We start from the raw sequence: 15,738 nt of genomic DNA on the forward strand, positions 1-15,738 counted from the left end.
CTGGGTGGCGCAGCGGTTTGGTGCCTGCCTTTGGCCCAGGGCGCGATCCTGGAGACCCGGGATCGAGTCCCACGTCGGGCTCCCGGTGCATGGAGCCTGCTTCTCCCTCTGCCTATGTCTCTGCCTCTCTCTCTCTCTCTCTGTGTGACTATCATAAATAAATAAAAATTAAAAAAAATTAAAAAAAAAAACAACAACCAAGAAGAGCTTCTCTTTGGAGAAGAAGTTCTACCTTCCTGAACTAGTGCTTCTCATCCTGACCTTGACCTCTACACAGACCTTGGTATTTAAGGACACCTGTGGTCTGTGGTTGTACTAACCACAGAACCTGATCTCCTGAGTGGCTGTAAGCCAGTGCATTTCTCCGGTGCTAATGGCATGCTTGGGATCATAAAAGATAGGCTTCACACAAGCTCTTTGGTCTGCATTTTTGTCATTGTGAATAAGAAAAAGTGAGTGGAAAAACTGAAATGTGCTGAAGGCCCTCAACATACAACCTACATGCTTTGTTATTGCACATCTGTAATAAGTGAGAAGTCTCGCCTTATCTCGTGGCAAAATCTCCCCTGACTCCATGGAAACCATTGCTGTGAGATAATCTCAGGCCTTGATTATGGTTCCAGTTATTTGATGTTGACTGAAATTAAGTCTCCTTATATTTTAACAACTGAAGGACAGAAGCATCACTGACCTTTGAGGCAAGGTGCAGAGACTTCGGTGTGCACAATTTTAAGAAATCCTGTGCAAAGAAAGAAAGAAAGAAAGAAAGAAAGAAAGAAAGAAAGAAAGAAATTCTGTGCAACCAGCATGCATGGGGCAGTTACATGGAAAACATGGACATTGGTGACCCCAAATGCAAACATTCCTGGGAGTCACTAGTCACAAATGGGAAGAATCATGGACGTGCTCATTGATTTCACTCAGGCTTTCCAATTACATATGGCCTGGGGTGCTATATTATTTTTTAAAAATCTATCCAGATAAGAATAAGTGAGCTCTTTTGTTAAATAAATAAATAAAATAAATAAATAAATAGGTAATTTCAATCAATAAAAAATCTAATGAGAAAAGATTGTATCTTTTTACCAGGACTTTCTGCTCACTATGCTCATCTTATCCCCTCTTGTGTTTATTCTCTCCTTGAAACTTGAAATAGTAGTGTCTAGTTTTGTTATTGTTATTATTGCTATTTGTTGTAAAGGGGCTTGTGATGAAGGGGGTGAAGGAATGAATGAAGACATTAGTAGATGATACAGATTTCAGACTCTGTAAGCACAACTGCTGATGGGAGAGCAAACTGGCACAGCCACTCTGGAAACAGCATGGAGGTTCCTCAAATAATTAAAGATGGAACTACCCTACAATCCAGCAATTCTTCTGAGTATTTATTCAGAGGAAACAAAATCTCTGTCTCAAAGAGGCATCTGCATTCCCATGATCATTGCGAGATTGTCAAAAAACAGCCAAAGAGTGGAAACAACCTGTGTGCATTGATGGGTGAATGGATGGAGAAAACAGCATATAAATCTATGTGTAGATGTACAGATACATGTATATGTTTTATGTATGAGTATATATATGTGTGTGTGTGTGTGTGTGTGTATTTATATAGATATATAAACAGAGAGAGATAATGGAATATTATTCAGCCATAAAAAATAAAAAAAGAAGGAAGTCCTGTCATTTGCGATGTTGGTGGCCCTTGAGGGCATCATGCTACATGAGATAGGTCAGCAAAAGAGACAAATATTGTATACTCTTAGTTATTTGGTGGAATCTAAAAAGAAATCAAACTCATAGGAATGGAACAAGGTGGTGGTTACTTAGAAGCATGGGGAGTAGTTGGGGGTAACGGGTAAAGGGGTCAAAAGGTTAAAAACTTTCAGATACAGGATAAAGAAGTCCTGGGAATGTAATGTTAAGCTTGGTGACTGTAGTTAATGATACTGTATTTATATCTGAAATCTGCTCAGAGAGTGGTTCTTTTCTTTTTTTTTTCTTTTCTTTTTTTTAATTTATGATAGTCACACACACAAAGAGAGAGAGAGGCAGAGACACAGGCAGAGGGACAAGCAGGCTCCATGCACCGGGAGCCCGACGTGGGACCCAATCCCGGGTCCCCAGGATCGTGCCCTGGGCCAAAGGCAGGCGCCAAACCACTGCGCCACCCAGGGATCCCCTCAGAGAGTGGTTCTTAAAAGTTTTCATCACACACAAGAAAACAAAACAATGTGAGTTGATGGGTTCTAATTAAACTTATTTTGGTGACCAATTTGCAATATCTACACATATGAAATCAATATGCTGACACAAGCTAAGACAATGTTACATGTCAATAAAACTGAGAAAATGCTGAAAAAAAAGTAAACTATGTGAGCACAGTCAAATCAAATAGACGTCCTCCTTTTTTTTAATAAATTAATTTTTATTGGTGTTCAATTTACCAACATACAGAATAACACCCAGTGCTCATCCCGTCAAGTGTCCCCCTCAGTGCCCGTCACCCATTCACCCCCACCCCCCGCCCTCCTCCCCCTCCACCACCCCTAGTTCATTTCCCAGAGTTAGGAGTCTTTATGTTCTGTCTCCCTTTCTGATATTTCCCACACATTTCTTCTCCCTTCCCTTATATTCCCTTTCACTATTATTCATATTCCCCAAATGAATGAGAACAAAATAGACGTCCTCCTGATGCAAACACTCGTCTATATATTATTTGGTTACGATTATTCACAAGAAGGAAAAATCTCTAAATATGTTCTTTAGCACCAGGTTAGAAGAGCTCATTGTGCTGTTACTTCCTACTATAAAGTCATATTTTAAAGCTGAAGGTTTGCTGGAGATTCTTGCTCCAGAAATCATGTACTCTATTTTCATCAAAAGAAAGATGTTTTAAACTTTTAGAATTAAAAAAGATCCTTTCTCTTTCAAAATAGAGTCTCTTGTACATAAATTTTGAAACATATTCCCCCAAATAAAGAGCACATCATCTGATATCAATCCTCCAGAGAACAAAACATTCTAAGCTAGCAGTTCTAATAAACAAGGAAAATGAAATTTTTACCAAGTGCAAAGAAATTGAAGGGAAGAAAAGTAGCAAAGAATTCCACACCAAACATAGATAACAGGCTTGAGAGTGGCCATCCTTTAAAAGCCTATTATAAATAAATAATTGATGATGAACTAATTAATAGTGAATTTTGTGTCTCTTATAATTACTAACATTGGTGAAACCGAACCCTAATAAATATCACATTAGCTGTTGAAAAGTTCATTTTAGTCAGTATCACTAATCCTGCCCTCAAACATCTGCATAAATTATTTCTCTGAAGTGAAAGATTCTTGCTCTATTTTCTCCTGTAAAAAGGGTCATTGATTGATTCTCACCACCAATAACTTTTACATGTTTGTATAAATAACATGAAATGATTCTCAATATTTGAGGTCACATCATTTAGTTATAATTCTATATGAATCTAATTACATTGATAATGAGTTTTTAAAATGACACTTTAAATCTTGAGGAAAATGTGTTCCTTATCATAATGCCATCTTAAAAAAAAAAAAAGACTAGGGAAGACCTTTCCTCTGAGTTGATGTTTGAATTAACTTACAGGTAACATTATAATATCAATCATCTCCTTGCTCCCTGGCTTTACCAGGCATTTATTATTTATATTAGAATAGATATTCCTAAGTTCTGATGAGTTGTATTTAGAAAAGTTAATACCAATAGCATAGAGTTAAGACCTTCACATATATGACATGTTTCTGCATGTTCAGACCCTCATTCAGAAGCTTCTGTTCAATATTTTTGCAGGATGAAGTAGAATAACATTGGTCCTGGCTAAAATAAATCTTAAACCAAATTATTTTGTAGAACTTAATAAGTTAGGATTATATACATAACAAAAACTATGCAATTCTTCTTTGATGACTTCTATACAAATTACCTCTTAAATCTTTCAGAGCCATGATTAAGTATCATTTGGTTAATATTGTTGCATGGTGGTTGACAGTGGTTTTACCCTTCTAGTATTTTGAAGAAGTGTGTTTTAAACATGAATTATATAAAGCCATAAAAGGCATATGGGTAAAACATTTTGAAGAGTCTTCAGATGCTACCAAAGTTGTTCTTGGGCTATTTCTTTATCCATTATGCAAATATTTCAGCTTATAAATAATTAAAATAGCAACACATTAATAATTAGGATCTCCATTACAAATCTGACCTTTAATTTAATTCTATAAGAATAGCCTGAAAAATGAGCCTCGTGATTTATGCTCAGAATAAAGGTTAAACACCGTTTTCCTAGTCGGTGGTGGGGCTCCTCCTTCTTGCTAACCAGAAACACTGAGGACAGGTGCTTCTCCGGGCATGTCCCCCCCCCCCCCACCCCCCCCGTTCTGGCCCGTTTTTACTAATGAGCTAACAACAATGCAGAATTCAGAAGTGCATTCGCCTGGGGTCTATGGTCGTACTTCCCTAAGATGGTTCAGGAAGCTAACCCTTTCCAAAGGTTTAAAAAGCAAAACGAGGTATGAGTTGTGTCTACACAGAGCTCTCCGTGAGGCATTTTAAATGAGTTCAGTCAATCCAGACACGGGCCTGGAGAATCCAATCAATCAATGTGACTGCGTTTTTTTCTCATTTAATTAGTCATTGAAGTACAGTGATTGACTTGATCCCTTGTATAGACACAGCTTCTATTACATACACAAATTCATGCCGACAGAACGGGGTTACAACCTGAATTTAGCCCCCGTTTGTAGGCGGCATCTGGGACCTCACATCTGTACAGAAAGTGGCGGGGGGGGGGGGGGCTGGTGTCGTGAGGGGCCTTGGATTTCTTTGTCCTAGGCGTGGAGAAGCAGGGTTGTCACAGTCCCGAGCCTCCTAATCCCCACATCCTGCCTGCCCTTGGTTGTGCACAGAGAATCACACCTTCGGGCGCTTTGCCAATCCACAGACTCGAGGGAGGACTGAGGATATTTTGTAAGTGGAGAAAAGGTGATGTCCTCATCCATGACACACACAGCAGATTTGCTCGAAAAGCAGGGCGTCCCGATGAAGACGAGCAGAGGCACCGAGGATGAGGAGTGACAGTGCCCAGGAATTTCCCTCTGGTCACTCCTGGAGGCCTGCTCACAGGGGACCAGCAAGACGGCAAGGGCCCCTCCTGTGTGTTGCCTGCCTCTCCTCTCCACGGATCACCGGCAAAATCACTCATTACATGCAAACCGATGCATTCCAGAGCACACAAAATATTGCCACGTGAAAGAAAACTAATCGTGTGCCGAGGTTATGTTGAGGACCTCAGATTTATTCTGTGAAAGAGCTAAGGAAAGAGATGTAAAAATTGTCAGCTCACAAATACGTTTTGTTTGGCCTGCATAGTTCTTTTTATTAAAAAACAAACAAACAAACAAACAAACAATGTTTAGGGGTGAAGATTATACAGTTGGGTTTCTTTTAAAAAAAAAGATTTGTTTTATTTATTTGAGAGAGAAAGAGAGATCAGGAGCAGAGCGAGGATGGCAGAGGGAGAAGCAGACTCCCCGCTGAGCAGGGTCCCCGGGACCATGACCTGTGCCTAAGGCAAACGCTGCACCAACTGAGCCACCCAGGTGCCCCTAATGTATATTTGTTTTTTGACTTCTAATCTGGAGCTGCAAGTGAATTGCACAGCACCATTATGGTATTAGAGAATCTGCCTTCGACTGTATATTCACTTTTACCACTGAGTTTTACACATTCCTATGCTTTTGTGATGCTAATTATCCTCCTTTTATTTCTGCTTTAAGAATGCCCTTTGATCCAGCAATTTCACTTCTGTGTATTTATGCAAAGGAAACAAGATCTCAAAGAGACATGGGCCCTCTCATGATCATTGCAGCATTATTCACAATAGCCAAGAACTGGAAAACATCTTAAGTGGCCTTTGACAGATGAATGGATAAAGACAGAGCAGAATACGTATACAATGAAATATTACTCGGCCATAAAAAAAGAAGGAAATCCTGAATTTGCAACAATGTAGATAAAAATTAAGGGCATTGGGCTAAGTGAAATAAGTCATTCAGAGAAAGACAATTGCTGAGTGATCTCATTTATACGTGGGAATCTAAAAAAACAAAATGCATAAAAACAGAGCATTAGTTGGTGGCTGCTGGAGGCCAGGGTGGGCGGTGGGGGGAATGGGTGAAGGGGGTCAGAAGGCACAAACTTCCAGTTGTAGGGTGGGTAAGTTCTGGGGATGCCACGTGCAGCGTGGTGGCTGTAGTTACAATTACTGCTTTCACATTTCAGAGTTGCTAAGGGAGAAGATTTTCCAAGTTCTCAGCACACACATCAACAAACTGGAACCTCCCAGGTGAGGGACGTACCTATAACCTCATGGCGATGATCCTTCTGCAATATGCCTGTGTGCAAAATCACAGCATGCACACCTTAAACGGCACCATGTTAGATGTCCACTACACCTCAGTAAAGGTGGAAAAAATATTTTAAAAAGGAGAGAGAGAAAGATTCCACAGTTAAATTTGGACTTCTGCATTCTTTGAAAACAGGTCATCTGGCAACATTAGACCCTCATTTCTGCATGTGACTGACTCGGTTTGGGTGGATGTGTGTCTCCTCTAGAAGGTTCACAATAGGTGTGCTTGGTTCATTTCACACTGTCTGTGTGCTTTATTTAGACACTTGGATTTGGATCTAAAGGTACCTGCTCTCAAGCTCACTGATCTGCTAGCATGTGGACGGGTCCCAAACTGCATATGGCAACTTTCAGTCTCTCTCCTATAAAATCAACTAGGAAGAGGTCACTCCTACATCTCCTTTCAAAGATTATCTAGAGGCCTTGGGTATCTATCTATTCACAATGGAGACTTCACTTTGCGTCTCCTCCCTGAAAGTATTGCACTAAATTAAATTCTAGGAAATGCAATAAATTAGTTTTCTCCATTCCCAGTTGTAAAGAGTTACAAAGGTAGCCCTTACCCCAGTGAAAGAGGGAATTCAGAGTTTACTTGAACAAATGATTTGTTGGCATTGTTTGTTAAGGGGGACAAGAAGGGTTGGTATCTTGCATATCATGTGCTTTCTCATCCCTTCTGAGTGTAATTCCCAAAGAGGACCGGGCTTGCTCCCAAGGAATTCGCCATCTTGGTCAAAGATCACTTGAAAATGAGTATTTCCCAGCTTTACACACATTCTATGAATACTTCATTATTATAAAGTTATTAATATTAATGTGGCATTTATTGCACACAATCAACTTTGGATGAGGCCACTTATCTATCGTCCCAGACGAATAATAATTCGTGTTGAACATGTAGATAAGACTGGTAATTTAGTTAAATGAATGGCTTTTCTGATGTTACTCCCAAGAGGGAGAGAAGGCTAGATCACGGGAAAACAAGACGTGTCTTCTGGTGTGCTCCCCACCTTTCCGGACAAGCATGTGACAGCCCGCACACAGGTGGGGCAGAGGCATGTCGCACCCTGCAGGGAGGATGGCACCTCTGATGGCACTCACGGAGGCCTGACCTGTTGTGGGAAAAGCTGCTCGGCTGACGTGAAGGCGGTTTCATACTGTATTCACGTTCTCTGCAAAGCACCCTTTCTTTATTCCTGCAGCGCAGGGACCCCTTTCAACTGACTGCTTCTCTATCCACTGCTGGCTCATGGCTCCCAGACACGGAGGGCGAAAGGGACTCAGAGCTGGGACTCTATACCCAGAGCTGCACTGCAGAGACCTGGCGACGGTGCCAGGTGGAGGACAGGGCCACTGGACCCTGTGTCTGTGACATGGAGCAAGAATACAGCTCCTGCCTGAGGCTGCTTTGAAGATGATAGGACACGCTATCTGTAGAGATACTCAAAATTTACAGAAACTGCACAAATACACGTGCTGATATTTTTCTGGTCTGTACAGGGTACTTACCTTCATGATTCCTTTCCACAATTAACTTGTTAATCATGGGTATCTCATGTGTATTGCAGATGGCACTACAGTGTGTGTGCATTGCATGTGCGCAGGGGGAGAGGGGGGAAAACCATAGGAAACAACTTTTCTATCAAATAAACTAAAGGAGTCACGTGTCATCAAGTTTCCCTTAATATGTTGCAGGACACTGGGAAAATACATTGAAATTGCTTCTGAAAAGTCTTTCTCTTACAGGAACTGAGCAGCTCATCCACATAACTAGGGCCAGATAAAGGGTCACATTGAGGTAAGGAGCTCTGCCCCTGAAGAAGGCTACACTTTGACAAAGCCAGGTGCCCAGCACCCCTGAGGGTGAGCTATGTCAGGTGGGGTCCTTCCACTGTGACCCATGAACTCCCCTTGCTCCCGCTTCTCCCCTCTGCTGGCACCAGGGGCCCAGCTCTGCTCCTCACTGATGCTTCAAAAGCTCTGGGTTTCCACATAGATGAGGTTTGCTTTTCATGGCTTTTGCAAACAAACAAACAAACAAACAAACAAACAAAAAAACACTAAGTAAAAAAGTGAGAGTGGATAATTAACTGGGTCAAACGCGACTGTGATATGGTTGATTGTCACCGCGCATGCATTTAAGCTTTCACCTTCTTGTCCTGCTTCTTGTGAGTCTCGGAAATGATGTGGCCAGCCTGGAATGATGCAAGTTCACCTTTGTCTTTTCTTTCCTATGTCGAGGAATATTTTAACAGACTGATAGGAGGCCTTTGTTCATTGAGTTATCATTATACACGATGGCAAGGGAAAAGAGGTTGGAAACTTCTCCAATTTATTACCTGCATGCAGATGGTCCCCGCACAGACTTCTCTCGACCTGCGTTTCCTTACAAGTTCCCTGAGTGAGGGTGCAGGCTCTAACTCAGCTGCATAAGCACAAATGTCTTTAGTTTGTGTTTTGTCATGTAATTTGTATGTTTAATTTTTCTTCCTTACTCTTATCAGAAATTCCTACTGAATAAAATGTAACCCAAATGGCCATGTTTTTTGCATTTTTGAAGCGATAGAAGCAGGAGGTAGCATTTTTACCCCCCCAGGATGTGACCCTCCTACTTCTTTTTTCTCAAGACAAGATCATCTGCCTAACTGGGATTCTTTTTGAACGGAAAAAGTAAGTTTCTCTAGACCCAGGCTGTCTCCTCCTGCATCGTGCTGGCCTGAAGAGACGCAGGGCAGCCCTCCTGCAGGGGTGTGGGCCCTCCCTGGACAGGGCTGCGGTGAAGGGCTCTGTCTCAGAAAGGGGTTCACCCAGGGTCCGCCACAGCCAGAGCCCTCCAGGGCACGCTCTGCACATTGCATACTCTGTTGCTTGTCTGTTTTACTTTTTTTTTTTTTTTACTTATTTTCCCCTGAGAAAATGTTTAAAATATTTTTAAAAAATTTTATTTAAAATTCAATTTAATTAACATAGAGTGTATTATTAGTTTCAGAGGTAGAATTTAGTGATTCATCAATTGCATATCACACCCAGTGCTCATCCCATCCCATGCCGTCCTTCATGCCCGCCACCCAGTGACCCCATTTCCCACCCCCACCCCTCCATCGACCCTCAGTTTGTTTCTTAGAGTTCAGAGTCTCTCACGGTTTGTCTCCTCCTCTGATCTCCTTTTAGTTTATTTTCATTCTCTTCCCCGATATTCATCTGTTTGGTTTCTTAAATTCCACACATGAGTAAAATCATGTATTTGTCTTTAAAACTTTCGAAATCAGCTAACCTTCAAATTTTAATAATCCATAAACATAGTTTTCATAAAATGAATCTAAAATAGTAAAGTATATATTTTATCCTAAATCAGTAGCATGGCTAAGTGGATGTCTAACATCTGAAAATACTTTAAAAATACAGTTTTACCATGTAATTTATACGATTTATTCACTTTTTCTTTATTCTTTGAAAATCTATAACTTAATACTTTACCACAAAAACAATGAACTCCCAAAACATAGCATTCATTGTGTTGAAATTCAGCATTTGCCACAAGCATGGAGTGCAAGATCCGGAGGGAAAAGCTCAAGAGGCTTCTGAGCACATCAATTAGTGGAATTGACTCATGAAAAGCTGAAGTAAACTTACAAATAATATAATTTTACACAGGAACAGGTGAATTTGGAGGAGTACAGATAAAAGGCTCCTGTGATTGGGGTAACAGCAATGAGCATTCTTAATAATCTGGCATTGTTACACATCACCTCACTGACCTCTCGTAGCCACGCTAGGAAAGTACCATTATCAACATCACTGCCTCCAGACAAGGCACCGAAGCACCAGCTACATCTGTGCTTCCCTGAAGGTCATACAACCCAAAAGCTGTGCATCTGAACCTGAGCCCAAGGACTCTGGCTGGAGGGCCCAGGTGTGTAGCGATGAGGCATGGCACCTCTGAGTAGCACATTCATGGCTAGAATGGGTCTCGATGTGTGTGGGGATATGTAGAGAGAGGCAAATATCTTCCTCCTCCTGTAGTTTGAAATCACCTTCGTTTAACCACATGAATAGACTGCTCACATATCCATCCATACCCTTCTTACCTGACTGCAAACTGCTCTGAATAGTTTTTGTGATCTGCACTACTCTCCACGTAGAACAGCTCCCAACAAGTCTATCAGAAAAGGTCCGCTGTGGATACTGGAAGTGGCAACATGACATTTATTATCTATACTCCTAACACCAGGCAGTGTATGCACTTCACATAGTGGCTCTATGTAGGGTATGATTTTACGGGAAATCAGCTGGACTCAAAGAATAGGTGCACACCAGTAACTCAGAGCTGTGATATGTCAGGTTGGCATGGAACTCCACCTGCTTTGATGCCAAGACCAGAACTCTTCACTCTCCTTTCTTGCAATTGCATCTCATGATATTAAGAAACACTTGTCTGTGCACTCACACATGAGCCCAGCATCTTTGCCCTGGATCCTTTATGTAAAGTGTGTTTATAGGGACTTTCTTCACTAAGACATCTAAACCAACATGTGATTGTCAGTAGGACAATTGTTGGAGGAGTCCCTTAGTATGTGGACTCTATTTTTACGTAAAGGGTTATACAAACAGAGTTTTAAAACAAGCTGTGTTTCAACAGTCACCTAGTTGAACAATATCACTTGTCTTGAAGGCCAACCTATACAGAAATTCCAGAACCGTGACCTTCAACAATTTGCACAGCAACTGTGGATTAGTGTGTTCAGACTGACACACCAGAATTGTGTTAGGTGTTGGTGTGGGCAAGCAATAAAGACTCAGGGCCTCTTTGATTTGTGTTTTTAGGCAAATTCCAGCTATTTGATTAGGCAGAAAAGTTGCTGGAAGGAGGTGCGATTCACTGAGACTTCATAAAAGTAGATTATTTTAGATTGTTGGAGGAAAGTGAAAAGTAAGAACAAAGCACAGTGCTGGGCATGATGGTGGCAGTAGCTGCCACAGGGGATGGAACATGGGTGGAGGGGAACACCTGCTGGTTGAAGAACAAGCAGTGTGGACAGGAAGTTACATGTCCATGGGTGAAAAAATGTGAGAAATGTCCATAGATAGATAAACCTAGGGAGTGTTCTTCACCATGGCAAGTATAGCATTCTGATTGTAGTTTTAATAAGTGGCCACAATAGCCAAAATATAAAGAGAGAGAAATTGATTGAGTCCCTGATGTCCAGGGAAGGCAATTATTCCTTGAAAAAGGAATTGGAGGACATTTTATCAAGCACCTGATGGATGGATGTACAACTGAATTTAAGGGACAGGGACTTAAGAATAAGCAGAGATGTGGATTGTATTAACTGCTTCATTTTAACCTGTGTTTTTCAAGATTTGAGTGCAGCCATCTGCTGCTCAGCTCACCCTTGCAGGCTGTTCCCATGAGGGACCCCACTTCACTCACTCAGCACCGAGCACTCCCATCACTCCTTGCACTGAGTCACACATAGCCTCTTGCTGGAGACCGCCTGAAGCACATTCTCTCAGAGCGTCTAGTCTAGCGTTACGCGGGGAGCAGAGAAAAGGAGACCCCTCATGCTCCCCAAGGTGCAAGAATTACAAACAATCAAACACATTTTGATATGATTTTGGATCCTTTGAGCTGAGAGAATTGTATGAGTGTGAGTGTGAGTGTGTGTGTGTGTGTGTGTGTGTGTGTGTGAACAGTTGAAAGGCAGCCAACAGGGTAAAGAAAGCCCAAGGTTTTATGATCCTAGCAAGTGATTCCACTCTGCTGGTCTCAATCTTCATCTCTCAAACGGGGACTATAGCAGGAGCTACTTCATGGTTTGGTAAAGACTAGATGAGTTCATCCATGACAAGCCCTTGGGACAGAGCCTTGAAGGGGCTAAAAGCCCAACATTGGTTAGTTTTTGTTCAAAATAAGTTCTGAGAGAAATTGGAGCACCCATTTCTTTTCTTTTTTTTTATAAATTAATTTTTATTGGTGTTCAATTTACCAACATACAGAATAACACCCAGTGCTCATTTCGTCAAGTGTCCCCCTTAGTGGAGCACCCATTTCTGTAGATCAGACGAGCCACCGTGGTTCTGGTAAACTTGCATAGGAAACATATATGAAATGCATGTGATATGTGTATATACACAAACACACACACACACATACACACACACTCCCCACTGGAGTCCAAGTACCATTTCTATCCCAATTTTAAATGTAGTATCCCCTGTAGCTTGTAAACAGCAGCTGGCACCTAAGCTGATACAGTCGGATGTTAAAGTCTCTGCCTTTCTCTCTTCTATAGATAAGAAGATATAATTATTAATAATATCAGTACATGTTTTAATGACTAATTTGTACAAGGCAATTTTTTCATTTTCTTTCGAGTGTTTCTGAGATTTTTATCTTACTTGATACAGTTGAGAAAATAATATAAATGTTTTGAAATAATTTGAGATTTGGACAGTGTAAGGTCAGTTCTGTGAGTAAAACTATAGGTAGGACCCAAACATAAGTTATCTGAATTTTGCATTGCTATTTCTGGTCTGCCTTTTTCCTACTACTTACCTTTGAGCTATTTCCTGTGACAGAGGAGATATGAGGAAGGGAAGATAGGGAAAATCTCAGACTTTATAAATTGCACTGATAATGGTTCTTCCTAAAAGCAGACTTGATTGCTTGGCTCAGGGATTCTTATTTGTGTACCTATTGTGTTCATGACATGGTACTGAATCTCCACATTTCCAGGCTACGAGTGTCATCCAGTTTTGATATTTCCCCTTGTCATGGTGTCTACATTTCTTTTAAGAGTTATTTTTTATTTATTTTAATTTTAGAGGGAAAATATGTCACTTTCTTTGCCTGGTTTAAGAGCGCCCGAGGAAACTAAGTTTTCAAAAACCATGTGAGTATAATATGCTCCTACCAGAGAACTGAAGCTTTCATTTTATATCAATAGCTCTCTGCCCCTTTACTGGTCTTGAGGATTGTAGCCACCTTGAGGACAGAGACTGTGGTTTCTTTCTCACTGTATCCTTAACCCTGAGCGGAGTGGCCAGTGCCTCTACATGTGTGTGTATTTGAGCTACAGCCTATCTGAGGAGGATTATCCTTTCTGTATTTTGATAGAAGTCAATACTAAGAAATGAGATCAGATATCAAACCAATATCAGAGGAGCATGAACGTCAGGCTCATGTTCTGATCTCCTGAGATTAATAAAGAGCAGAATATGTTTTAAATAGATGTTTAGAGCTAACAGATGATTGTTTTATATGTATTAATATCACATGAGTCCTTCCCCTCAATGTAAAATATAATCAAATACGTAACCTCAATGGTAACTGAGGTAGTCATAAATGAAGTTCAGAAAGGTATTCTTTCTTTTAATCTCTTCTTATCACAGTTATGAAAGCTGGGTTGTTGTGGGGGATTTTTTTGTCAACTGTTTTAGAATTAAAGTTGCCTGGCGCCTACAAATTAGCAAAAGTGTGTTATCTTACTTTCCAAAAGTTGCTTTTTTTCTAAATGTGGGAAAATCCTGAGTACTTGCTGGGAACGTATTATATTTAAGTGGTTACCAGTCTTCAATAACTTTGGATAATGGTATTTGTCATGAAAAAGTATTACATGCGCAGAGGGAGGACCCTACAATCCCATAGTGCTAAGGCCAAATAGAGCACTAAAAAAAAAAATGTACTAATTAGTAAAAGATGGGTGGGGAAGGTAGATGAGCATGAGATGCACTTGCAGATTGATGACACGTTCACAACCACAAATGCAGCAAATGCATCCTGACTTAGAGGTCATGATGGGAGAGAATTACCCCCAAGAGAGTGAAGGCTATTTCCTGGAACTGAGTAAAAAAGAAGCCTTTGATTTAGTTGCTTTATATATTCTTATTCCTTCATTTTCTTAATTCTAAAGGCAGATAGTTGTGGGTATGGCCACATACCATTCTAGAAAGAAGTAAGAATTTAAATTTGCTTTTTTGGATGTTTGAACATCCTTTCTACCTGCTCTGGGGAGACTTTCATTTAAAAAGCAACTTAAATGACGTGTAGTGTTATTTATTATTGTTGAAAATAATAGTGACAGAGCCAAAGAATTTATGACTGAAGGTGGAGTAGGTGCCATAGAAGATTTGCTACCCTTCATAAGTGAGGTCAAATGGAACTAAGTTTTTTTTCTTTTTTTAATATTAAAATTAGAAGGATTATTTAATTTGAGGTAATGTGACTTTATAAGTACAATTCCTACACCAGATGCAAAATCTTACATGTTTGCAAGTGATCTGAGCAGTGCCTAGTGTGTGCTGAATTATAAGTTGGAGAAGCAGATTTAGTCATTCTTCCACTTTGATCTATCAATTTCAGTAAGCTTTGTAGCAGAGAGAATACAAAATAATATTTTAAGGAAATTTGATTCTTGAGGCTGTTGTGCTTCCTTATACATAAATTACCCTTAAACCACAGTGGTTATTGAAATAAAAAAAATCCATTTCTCTTACATTGACAGTTCCTTTGGGGGGCAGGGAAGTTTCCTTCACCGAGTTGGATAAGCAAAATTGGCTGTGACACCAATGTGATTATTACAGTCGTGCTTTTTATTTTTAATATTTTCCTCTTGACAGATTTATTTCTTTTCGAATCAGAAATATTTCTTCTTAGGAAAGAATATATAGCCCCCTTATATTTTCTGATACTGAAAATTACCAGATGCCAAGCTGTGAACATAAGGAAATTGAAGACCTTTGAGGGTGACCTTAAGAACCACAAAGGTGGAGAATTGTGATATAGTGGTTTAGGCAATTTCATTGTAGCTGCTTGGTTCGTGAAAAATGAGAAATAGGTTTTCTATTACTAAATATAATGAATTTCCTTTCTACCCTGTCACAAATTGTCAAACTTCGTTAAATGGAAGAAAGATCTGGACCAAACATTTATAGAGGGGTGGTATGAATATCCATGTGGTACAGTGGATAAAAGCTATATAATTTTAGATAACTATTTTATTTTGGCCTGAAATTTTAAACTAATGGAATTAGTCATTGAGGTCATACTGTACACACCTTGACCTATAAATAGAATATTTTTTAATGTCCCACACTAGCATTATATATGCATATGTTGTGTCACATATATTAAATATCACATCCAAGTGGTTCCGTGAAGAGGTTAATCATTTTCTAGGCAACCACAGGGGTTTTATTGAGTACCTGTCATGAAACAACACCGGCAATTTCATGGGTAATTACATATGATCCAATGATCCATAATACCATAAAGAAGAAAGAAATGACAATGTTAAGTACC

Source organism: Nyctereutes procyonoides, unplaced genomic scaffold (genome assembly GCF_905146905.1).
Source record: "Nyctereutes procyonoides isolate TBG_1078 unplaced genomic scaffold, NYPRO_anot_genome, whole genome shotgun sequence".
NCBI classification, from domain to species: domain Eukaryota; kingdom Metazoa; phylum Chordata; class Mammalia; order Carnivora; family Canidae; genus Nyctereutes; species Nyctereutes procyonoides.